This window comes from Ambystoma mexicanum, chromosome 7q, assembly GCF_040938575.1.
Source record: "Ambystoma mexicanum isolate Mex_15411 chromosome 7q, UKY_AmexF1_1, whole genome shotgun sequence".
In the NCBI taxonomy this organism is placed as follows: Eukaryota; Metazoa; Chordata; class Amphibia; order Caudata; family Ambystomatidae; genus Ambystoma; species Ambystoma mexicanum.
Genome location: NC_090941.1, coordinates 911069119 through 911081297, shown reverse-complemented (window position 1 = coordinate 911081297; position 12179 = coordinate 911069119). Strand labels below are relative to the sequence as shown.

The window sequence follows — 12179 nt, the reverse complement described above, 5'->3', positions numbered from 1 at the left end:
GCCTTGATGCGCTTTGAAACACATTGTGTATGGGCGCTATATAAATAAACTGTCATTTCATATCATAACATGCACCCTACTCCTGTAACAGACTCTGGCTTCCTTCACACGGCCCATCCTAGCTGTACAGTGACTGGCACCACAATGGATGGACCCTGCCGCTGTAACTGAGTTCTTAAATGCCAATTTGCCAGCAAACATGTTACTTTGCAATAACCCTAAGAGAAAGAAACAACTGACTTGCACTGGTATCATCAAAAATAGGCATAATACAGGAAATGCTAAATCATACATGTTAAGCAATGTGGCGAGAAGAATTTCACAGGAAGCCTACAATCACAACATTTAGGCAGCACCTGTGTGGCAGTACTAGGTAGAATAAAATAGCCAATTATTGCTTTCTGTGTTCCCTGTATTAAAATTGCAATAACAGTGCAGGACATAATACCAGTAACCAATGCAAAATGTTGAAAACTATCCATAGCACAAAAGCTGACTTTGTGACAAATATTCATTATTAATTGGTATGCTGTGTTATTTTATTGGGATCCATAGCAAGCATTAGTGCAATTTGCCTGACATCCAGGTACTCTGGTCCAGTGGATCCGGAAGAGAGAGGCGTTGTTGAGGTTAATGGGAAGAGCGTGAACGTGCAGCTAACTTTGCTGTTGTGTGGATGCTTGCCGACCGGAAGTCCTTTGAGCTCTGGGTGTGGATCGGCTTCTAGCGGTCCTCTGTCTAAAGCCTCGAGGTGTTTGTGTGAGGGCGACTGCGATTTGCAAGATGATGGTAAAGTTGCAGCATTCTGTTGCGTGATGTCTGGGACTGAGGGGGCTATAGCCCCTGGTCTTTTGGTTGTAGCCCTGATAGAAGCTCAGGGGCTAGAACCAAAAGGCTAGCTAGACCCGAGTCCCGCCATGCCCGACATTAGCTTAGCCCCTGATCTTTTCCAGACCTAGCAACACCCCTGTATGTTGGTGGGTGAGCCAATTGCCGTGTGTGAGTGGATCAGTTGGTATTTATAAAGTGTGAGTGTAGAGGTTGAGAACGCTAGTGCAGGGAGGTTAAGTGGGGGGCTTGGGAGCTGCCATTCAGTGAGGAGATGTCCTTTGGGTAAGGTACCTTTGAAGCAAGACAAGGGAGTGCCCTGGAGCGAGCTGTAGTGGAACGTGTGCAGTGACTCGTCCTTCATGAGAGTGGGGGGGACATTGGGAGGAGTGGAAGACATGGGAGTCATGGGGCAGCACATTCTGGGTAATGCTGCAGTGCCGCACAAAGTGAGGCAGGGTAACTGCTGTTACCATCAGCAGGCCTGTAGAGGGGCAGTTGAACCTCTCCCCCTCTCTGCTCCTCTCGTCCCCCCAAGTCGAAGAGACACGCAGTCTGGGCAACGCAATGCTGAGGAAGGGTGAAGTGTGAGCAATCACCTCACCCTTCCTTCATGCAGCAAGGTGCTAAGCACCTAAGGAAACCAACAGGCAGGCAGGGATCAGGTTCAAAGACCTGCCCCCCCGGGGGGGGCCAGATAGTCAGCTATCCGGCCGGAGGCTGAAACACAACAGGCCCCACTACTTACATATCAAAAACCCAGGGCTCCTCTGGGTCTTATAAATACAGAGCAACATGCTCTGAGAAAACACAAACAGTTTGTGGACCCTGAACGGGGACCCAAACACACAGGAGGTGCACTGTTTACTCAGTGCCTTCCAAACCTTTGCTTCTTTAGCCCAAACTCTCAAAAGTTTGTTGCATTTCACTGCGTCTTTTTCATTTGAACATTGCTCTGTTCAACTCAACACGACGAGCGAGCGAATAAGCAAACAAAATCTCCCGGGTAGAATCGCAAAAGAAACAAGAATCCATTTACCTGAGCAGAGCGGAGGAAAGCCTGCAGCGTGGCTCGGTGTAGGCTGCGTCGTCTAGTATACGTCTATTTCAAGGTAAGCCCCACACCGGGTGCCGAACAGCACATTAGAAACTTTGTTTTCCTACGTGAGTAGGAAAAAGTAAACATCCGCAGTCAGCCGCTCCCCCGACAGACGCGGGACACGCGCTGCCCATCTATTTACAGAGAATCTTGCACAAAGTAAGCACAAGAACCGGGGGGAAAGCCCGGCCTGGGAAACCACCAATTTTAAGGCTAAAGAACGTCAGAAACAGCACCAGAGAGGGCTTTTTGGCAGACTAACATGCATTTTATACATCTACAAGCATTTATTTTGCTGAACTAAATCGAATTTATTTATGACAACACTAGACATTTTCCCAGCACGGGAAACAGCAACCTGGGGCTTTTCAATTGTATAAATGTAAATAGCAATTATTACAAGCAAACAGCAACGCCCAGGTAGAACAGAACTGGGACAACTGGCTTCAAGCTTTCGCCATCTTGGCAACAATCTACGAGGAGAAATGTCCTCATGATGGCAGAAAAATATGGGCCTACATGGATAAAATAAGAGAGGTGAAAGTCGCTCAGAAAAGGAAGACCTGGCTAGCATATGACATCAGATTTAGGAGAAGCATGCCAGAGAGGCCAGCCACAGAATGGGACGAGGTCCAAAATTATTTGTACATGTTAAATGCTGAGCCCCCAGTGGAGGAAGAGGCCTCACAGAACCCCTCCAAAAATACCAAAAACACAGGTCCCAGAAATAACGATAATGAGAATCATAAAAAGGGGAAACAGCCCTTTCGTAAAACCCAGCCATGGGCGGCTAAGTCTAATACCCAAAGGCATAACAAAAATCACAGTTCAAAAGCCAACACTCCATGCAGGAATTATGGAAAAAAACAACGCACCTGGGGTAAAGAATACTGGTACAAACACATTTACACAAACTGCAACGGTGATCATGCAGCAAGCAACTGCACCAAACTGCCAGCCAAAAACCCAAAAGACTAGTGCCAACCACGCCTTTTCAACCCCAGATTTGGCACCAGGCAGAACGCTGATCAACCCAAACAATTTTAGGCATGCGCTATTGAACTACCCAGACAGAGAAACCAGCAAGACAATCTGGCAGGGTTTCTCCAAGGGCTTTGTCATCCCATTTCAGGGCACAGGGTCACAGAACATCCCACTGAACCTAAAGTCAGTCAGGGACAACCCCCAAATAGTGGAAAGCAAAATCAAGAGAGAACTGCTTTTAGGCAGGATCGCTGGAGCCTGGGACCACATGCCCCTCAAAGAGTACATAATATCACCACTAGGCCTGTTCCCCAAAAAACAGCCTGGAAAAATTAGACTAATCCACCACTTATCCTATCACAAAGGCCAATCCCTGAACGACGGCATTCCACACACGGAATCCGCAGTATCCTACACACACTTCCAGGAGGCAGTAAGACTCATACAGGAATGTGGCAGGAACGCCATGATGGCCAAACTAGACATTGAATCCACTTTCAGACTATTGCCAGTCCACCCAGACTCCCAGCAATGGTTAGGTTTTACTTTTAACAACAAATTCTATGTAGACAGATGCCTCCCAATGGGGTGTGCAGTATCCTGCGCCCTATTCGAGCAATTCAGCTCCTTTTTTCAATGGTCTTTCCAAAAACAGAGACCAGGAACCAAAGTAGTACCCTACCTAGATGATTTTATGGTAATGGGCCCAGCAAAATCAAAAGAATGCAATGGGGCCCTGGCAAAATTAGAAGGAGTGGCCGCACACTGGGGCATACCTCTAGCAAAAGAAAAAATGACCAAACTAGCCACCAACATAATTTTGCTGAGCATTGAAATTGACTCTGCACAAGGACTATGCAGGATCCCGAAAAAAATATCGCAGAACTCTTGGAGAAGATACAAGCCCTGATAACAAAAGACAAAGGCACAGTTAAAGAATTTCAATCATTAGCAGGCAGTCTCAACTTCGCTGCCAGAATAATCCCTCAAGGCAGGGTATTTTCCAGAAGCCTGGAACTAAAAATCAAATCATTTACCAAACCCCACCTACACATCTGACTAGGCGCAGAGGTGAAACAAGATCTGGAAATTTGGAGGAATTTCCCCAAAAATGTCAATGGGACCTCACTTTGGCGAACGCCTTTGAATACATGGACAAAAAGGGTCTTTTTCACCGCACTGCAGTCGGGAGCAAGGGGTTTGGAGTCATACTAGATGCAGAGTGGGTGGCAGGACACTGGCCCAACTCATAGCAACAGGCAGGTGGACTAAAACATCACCCTCCTAGAAATATTTCCCATCTGGCTAACATTACACATCTGGGGCAGGCGGCTTGCTAACACTGAACTCTTGGTCTGGTGCGACAACATGGCAGTAGTAGGCTCCAAAAACAGAAGGTCTACCAAATGCCCTTTAGTGCTAAAAGTCCTACGAGCCATCACAGCAGTCACATTACAAGAAAACATTGTGGTCAAAGCAAAGCACATTGCTGGGGAAGATAATAACATTGCAGATGCCTTATCTCGCTTTCAGTGGCCAAGATTCCGGGAGCTAGCGATGCACGCCCAGAAACAGATGACGCCAATACCGGCAGAATGCTGGGAAATAATGGGAAAACAAAAATAACAGCATCAACGCCAGTGCCAGAGAGCCCAGACCGGGATGCTCAACATGAACTAGGCACCTCAAAAATGGGTGCCAATAATATAACGGCATCAACGCAAGTGCCAGAGAGCCAAGGCCGGGATGTCCAACTAGAACCAGGCACCTCAAAGACGGTTGCCAACACCTCCCTAGGCTTCCTCACAGAGATGGCAGGGAAAGCACTGGCAAGCACCACCGCAGCACAGTACAGTAAGTGCTTACAAACAGTTTTTAAAGCCACAGGCATTAAACATGTAGAGTTAATAACGATTAAAGACATCGAAATATTTTTAAAATGGGCACATGAACAATGCTTTAAGAGAGATTGGACTAAAAGACACCTAGTTGAAGTCTCATATTTCTCAAAAATACGGGGTGATTCAGACCCCACCCAAAGTGTCCTCATTTCTTATGCATTGAAGGGCTGGGGCAGAATAGAGGGCCCCCAGGTAGACACCCGCTGCCCCCTTGATTTCAACAAACTGGTACAAATTGCAAACCAGCTGGAAGCCATATGCTGGTATCCATACGAGATCTTATTGTTCAGAACAGCTTTCTTCCTGGCATACTTCGGGGCTTTCCTTGTGGGGGAACTCGTTGCTTCCAGCACCAAGGCCACCAACGGGCTGGGCGTCATGGAAGTCAGGGTCAGACAGGAGAGCATCAGCATCGAAATCCAACAATCAAAAACTGGGGCAAAAAGAACCATCAACATTTGTTGCATCGATGAGGCAGTAAATTGCCCGGTACGTATTACAAACCTATACTATGCACAAAGACCCAAGGTTGGGGGGAGGTTTTTGATCCATAAGGACGCCTCTGCACTAAGCCGCTACCAATTCAAGGGGGCGCTGATGAAAGCAATCAACAATGCGGGGTGGGACCCCAGGGGTTTTGGCACCCATTCCTTCAGAATAGGTGCTGCCACCTCAGCATGGCAAGGAGGTTTAGCTCCCCAACAACTAAAAAACATAGGGGCTGGAAACCAGATTGTTACAAAAGATACATCAGACCGCAACTAATATAGCCAGCCACCCTCATCCAGCATGGATAGTCAGCCACTCTTTTATCTTCAGGACGGGTCGATGGGCAGAGGAGACCAAAGAAAGGCCACCTTTCAGGAACACCATTTCCTCATGGTGGGGCTACAGAGGCCTACGATGGGCAGAAATCCACGAAACATTAGCAGACCTGGTCGCATACAGAGACCCGCCAGAATTTCTGATCATACACCTAGGGGCCAATGACCTAGTATCCTTTACTTGAGGACATGTGCTCCTCCCTTGCAGGTATCTCACATAATTGGAAAGGAACAGATATATACTTCTCGGCCATCCTACCCAGAAAGAAATGGCAAGGGGCCAACTTCTACAAATCTGTAGACATTTCTAGGCGAAAAATCAACAGGGGGCTAGAAAAATGTTGTACAGCGAGAGGACTGGGCTTCATAAAGCACCCAGCCATTACACTGGGTGACCCGGACCTTTTTCACAAAGACGGCACCCATCTATCAATCAAGGGCATGGAACATTTCTTTCGAGAAATTACAGCAACTCTAGCTTCCAGGGGTTGCCAATAGGAGATATTTTTGGGGGAATGCGGTCAGCCGTTTACCTGTCCACGTGTGGTGGCACAGACCAGAGGGGGTAACCCCAAGACCCGGTGTCCCAAAGTATGTTACTATCATGATATATGATGATTGTTATCTGCATAACCATATCTGTACAATAAAACCTAGTGCCTTTTATTGGCAACACTTGACAAACAATGTGTGAGACAAATTATTCTGGGTGAGGGTATGGGGTCGGCAATTTATAATTATGCATGCATATTCGTTCAGCAGTTATGGGCAATGCTGCAGTGCCGCACAAAGCGAGGCAGGGTAACTGCTGTTAGCATCAGCAGGCCTGGAAAGGGGCAGCTCAACCTCTCCCCCTCTCTGCTCCTCTCCTCCCCCCAAGTCGAAGAGACATGCAGTCTGGGCAACACAATGCTGAGGAAGGGTGAAGTGTGAGCAATCACCTCACCCTTCCTTCATGCAGCAAGGTACTAAGCACCTAAAGAAACCAACAGGCAGGCAGTGATCAGGTTCAAAGACCTGCCCCCCCCCAGGGGGCCAGATAGTCGGCTACCCAGCCGGGGGCTGAAACATACCCCCCACTACTTACATATCAAAGACCCAGGGCTCCCCTGGGTCTTATAAATACAGAGCAACATGCTCTGAGAAAACACAAACAGTTTGTGGACCCTGAACAGGGACCCAAACACACAGGAGGTGCACTGTTTACTCAGTGCCTTCCAAACCTTTGCTTCTTTACCACAAAACCCTCCCACCCTACAAATAAGGGAGAAGAACAAAGGAAAAGAAGTACAGGGCACTGTATGGTGCCCACAACAAGTCGTGGGACATGACAAGGCGGGCACGGGCCAGAGGGGGTAACCCCAAGACCCGGTGCCCAAAAGTATGTTACTATCATGATATGTGATTATTGTTATCTGCATAACCATCTGTACAATAAAACCTACAGCCTTTTATTGCCAACACTTGACAAACAATGTATGAGACAAATTATTCTGGGTGAGGGTATGGGATCGGCAATTTATAAGTATGCATGCATATGGGTTCAGCAGTTATAGGTAGACCGTGGGGTGGGAATAGCTCAGCAGACAGTTCAGAGTAGGGAACCCAGAGAGGCTTAAACCCCGGGAGTCTGGGGGGTCTAGTAACAAGTTAGCCTGCTGCGAGGTCGAGGTGCAATTTCTAGGAGCCAGTTAGTTCAAGTCCATGGGGCGTCAGAGAGCGACCCCATGGTACGGCGCTCACTGCACATGTACATCAGGCATACATGTGGGAAGTGCCTCAGCGAACACGTTGACAGAGAAAATGGCTGCGTGTAAAGCTTTCCTGCGCTATTCAACTAAATGACATTTTCAGCCATTAGCAAGTAATCCGTGGCACACGGAGAATGCGCTCTTCCTAGCACTGCCTTCGCGTTGCCAGAAAGCGCATCTCAATGTTAGCCTCGTGCCCAGTTAAAGGCATCAGGGGAAACACTCACGTAGGCAGGAAACACGCTCTTTCTAACTGTTTCGTGATAATTAAATCCCGTATCTCCCCAGGCAGCAGCCAGTGCCTGGGGAAATAGAAAGGACATTACAGGAGGAGGGGCTCCAGTCACTTGCATGAGGCTGCTGAAGTGCCGGCAAAGTGCACATTCGCTACTATGGTTGATGACCGAAACCCATGGATGCGTTTGTGAAACACAACTGGCTTCTTTGCGCATGCTGCTGAAAGCGCGTGCTGGGTCCTAGAATGTTACCATCCCAACACCCAAGCAACTAACCCCCCTGTCCCCAACGCTATAAATAATGCAGCCGTTCTCGGGTCAGCTGTTTGCTGTATTTTTAGATGCGGGGTTTTATAATGCAGATGAAACATCAAAGACGTGCATTGTCCGCCCGCGGTAACGCACTCTCCTCTCTGATCTCGCCGCCGTGAGGGTTCAAGCGCACCTTCTGAGAGGGCTGAAGGGCTCGGCATATAACACGCGAGACTCACGGGGTTCCCCAGCAATACCGTAGCCCCTTTGGGTGTCAAGTGAAAGCTAGCGGGCAAGACTTCAGCGGCTCGCCTAGCCGATTCCTAGAGCAATAAAAGTGCAGGGCCAGAGGCCACGCATTGCGAAACACATGTACTCACTGCCATGGTGTGCAATAGGGCATGCATGCCCTCCAAAGGCGAACTCCGCTATCACTCACCAGAGGCAAATGCAGGCGAGCACAGCGGGATACCAGGCGCCGGGCGCAGTTCCTTCTGATCCCCAAGGCACGCTGCTTCCCCCTCACCTGCCTTCGGAGCTCAGCGCAGCAGTGCCCTTCACCGGCAGCGCCACGGGAATAAGGAAGGCAGCAGTCCGCGGACCTTGTGCATGAGCTATCACCCGGAAGCAAGCATCCTGTGCGCACACGCTGCCTGCTCGCGTTACATCTTGCTACAAGTCACCCGAGAAACCCATCAGCGCAGGCAGCAGTGGCAGTAATTGGTGCTCGGGCTGTGCAGGCACAGACCAATAGAAGGCACTGCCATCCTCCGCCTGCCCCGCTTGCCATTCGTTGCACCTGCTTAAGGTGGAACCGGGGAGTTCAGGGAGGGTCCATAATAAGTGCTTGCGTTTTTTCGACAGCACTCGCTTTTAAACCCCACGTGTTACTATGGCATATTATAATGGTTCTCCTTTTGTCAACATCGGAGGATGAAAGGCTGCGTCAGCTCTGCTGGGATTCAATCCATAGTCCCTGCAGAATGGACGCAGATCGCAGGAGCGAGATTCTCACACATTGAGCTACCAGAAAGCCAGGTAGTTATACGGATGTCACAAGTGCAGAATGAATGACATTATTTGTATACGTTCTTTTTTCATGACAACATCTTTGGTGAACTATGCATTGGTGCCACACGTTGTGGATGTTCCCCAATAAATCCTGTAGTGTAGTAAACTGACTAAACCTTGCACGTGACCTACATTAACCATCCACGAGCACACATTAACAGCCTCATTGTGCCAGCATGATGGACTTCTGCATTCAATTTAGAGTGAACTTGTGCTATACAAACCATTTTGTTTCAACTATTTCACCTTCCCGTCCCCTCCCCCTCCTTTGCTAAACCCCACATTCACTGAGATTGGTGACGAGGGCCCTTATGTGTCCAGCTGGGTCCTGGCCTCCCACCCCAATCACCTTCAGCCTGCACCCACTGGCCAGTGCTGTCACAGGCCTGCTATTATTTGGTGACATGTGACCGTCCTCACCAAGTGATCTCTGCCAGTCATCCCCTCTCTCTCTGCACTTGCAAGCTCTGAATGCTCATAGGGCCCAGTAGGACCACATCTCTCACTGAATATTTGCCTTCCATTCCCATGTTCCCTGCCTGTTGCCCTGTGGGCGTTTGAAACGCGATGTAATTGATGTATAAGCGCCTTACAAATGCAAAATCAAATAAATAAAAAAATACTTAATATATCATTTTCACAATTAACTCTATGAGTCTTTGATTCATGTGAAAGTTTGCAGAACTCATAATGATCTAATGAAGGAAGACAATCAGGCGCTGTAATAATTAATTCATGTCTCCTGCCAGTGATTGCCCGTGCCATGGCACGCTGGTGGCACCTGCTTTCATGGGGCCACCCTGGGGCACTCACTGTCATACAGTATTTGTGCTTTCTATGGTGCCATGTGTCACTTGGATTTTTTTTTTTAAATGTGCACTGTGCTCCAGTATGCGGATGCCCTTTTACAAATCAGTGAAATCTATTCATTCAGTGCTATTGGTCCAATTGGTGTGAAGCATTAAGGGGTCCACTTGTGTATGATGACCGTGGCTTACACACAGACCAAAGTAAGCCACTACAATCATAACCATTTGGAGAGAAACAGGCCACATTTTATTGGAGAAACTGACGGGGGCTTTTACCTGATTGCTACATTTGACAAGCAAGTTAACGTGGCCCTGCATCGGCAGCTGCTTCTGACCCACCAGTAGCCTGTGGGCCTTTCAGCTGTTTCAGTTCATAAGACAAATATCTGAGCGGACAGTCGAAGACCCAAGCCTGGGATCCGCTTTTCTCCCCGGTGGGCAATACGAGTGGCCAGCCAACCGACCACCTCGGCTTGGTGGTCTGTTGGAAGGGAGAGGACCCCTCACCCAAAGCCCTGGTAGCACAATGCAGCTCATATGGCAAGCTCATGAATGTTTGTTTTATGGTCATAACCTCGCCATTTCTACAACATTGTGGAGGTCTCCGTCAACAATGCCCACACAATCCAAAATGCCACAAATAGTTCAGAAACATTACCAGTGGATGCTTAGACACACAAAATGCCAGACACATGCCAATGTCCCCACACTGAGTACCAGCAAATGTGAGGTGGGATGGTGGATAATCATCTGGCGGGCGTGCACAGCGAAGAAAGAGGTGTCAGGTAACCACCTTCTTAAAGGGTGAGCACCTGAACTCAGACAAGTCCACAATTCCCTGCTGTGCCCTAGGAGTGTTTTTTACCTTGGGTGCCCAGGAAACGCCCAAACCCAAGCCCCCACAGCTGTCGCCATGGTTCGTGAAGCAGACCCTAATGGCGTCTGCTCATGTAGCGCTATGGCGGTGCCACCAGATTCCTGCTCCCTGAATGCATTATGTTGTTCAACAAAAGCATGGTCTTAGCAGAGCAATGCATTTCTACTGCACCCCAGGCCATTTGTGGTGCCAAGAGGTTAAGAACCTCGGGGTCATCTTTGACTCCACCCTTTCCTTCTTGGCCCACATCTCTGAGGTCTCTAAAAAGTCAAACTTCCTACTGCACCTCCTCAGAGGTACCCTGCCTTTCCTCTCCTTCCCCCAGAAGCTCATGGTTCTCTCTAGGTTGGACTAACAGCCTCTTTCTAAATTTACCTGCCTCTACTCTCTGCAACTTATCCAGAACAGGACTGCAAGACTTGTCCTTGGCCTCAAGCCCTGGGATCGTATCTCTCCAGCTCTGAAATCTCTTAATTGGCTCCCAGTGGATGCAAGGGTTAAATTCAAAACCCTCTGCATTGTCCACAAGGCTTTCTTTGGCCTGGGTCCAAAATCCCTTCAGCTATCCCTCCGCAAATACCTCCCCTCTCGGGCTCTTCACTCCTCTACCTCTAACTCCCTCAGGGTCAGTTGTTTTTCAAAGAAACGAGCTCCGGGTAGATCTCTGTCTTCCGCTGGGGCCTCCATCTGGAACACCCACCCTGCCACTCTAAAACGTGAGGAGAACCATCTCCGGTTCCGGATGCACCTCAAGACCTTCCTCTTTGCTTCTGCCTTCGCTCCCCCTCTCCACTGCTGATCTGTTCTCTCTTGGCACCGTGCACCTGGCCACACTCTGTCCTCCGGGCCCAGGTACCTGCTCACCCTGCCACGCTCCTGCACTGCCTCCGGGCCACCCCTTGCACTGGGGTCTCTATCTGTACCCATACAGCCCACTTTTTCTTCCTGCACTTATCAACCTACCCCGTCTGCTGCCTTAAACCTAGCACTTGCAAATTGCTGGCTGCACTACCACTGTTTGTTGCCTTTATTATGTATTTCTTTATTATTATTTATCTGTTTCTTCTCTGCTTCACACTTTCCACTTCTCCCCCTTCCATGCACTTTTCCCCTCCCCCTCTCCCATGCACTTGCGCTTTCTCAATTTCACTGGGCCTAGTAAGATTGCTGTTTTGTTCTCCCCTGTTCCCCTCCCTTGCCTTGTTGCGCTCTGAGACACTTGTGTATGAGCGCGATAGAAATAAAATATCAATATCAAGACACAAGCAAACACTCACATTGATCAAGCTTGCAGCAGTGAAACATTGTTTTGTGTTGGAGGCAAAGAACAAAAGTATGTACTTGAGAAGAACACTAGTGTAGAGTAGCAGCCAACTGCCCCTGCAGGAAGTCCCACCCCCCTACTACCCATATGCTGGCAGCCTGAAATTGTGCCATGCTTGACACCAGCAGTTGTGACTATCCCACATCAAATCTTCTAGAAAAGGTATCCACTAAGAAAACCCTATCAGATGTATTCCCGAAGAGATGATAATCTCTTGGCGGAG

General features: G+C 48.7%; 1 protein-coding gene across 7 annotated transcripts in view; it reads right to left on the bottom strand.

Moving 5' to 3' along the window:
• The window catches only part of DLG2 (discs large MAGUK scaffold protein 2), a 5493568-nt gene that overhangs the window by 1225186 nt on the left and 4256203 nt on the right, over positions 1–12179 (bottom strand). The window contains exon 1 of one of the 7 annotated variants that reach the window (XM_069639855.1): positions 8315–8693. The exons of the other annotated variants lie outside the window; for them this stretch is intronic. The gene's annotated coding sequence lies outside the window, so the exon portion shown is untranslated. Of the gene's footprint in view, positions 1–8314; positions 8694–12179 lie in introns of those variants that run through there. 7 annotated transcript variants of the gene reach the window in all.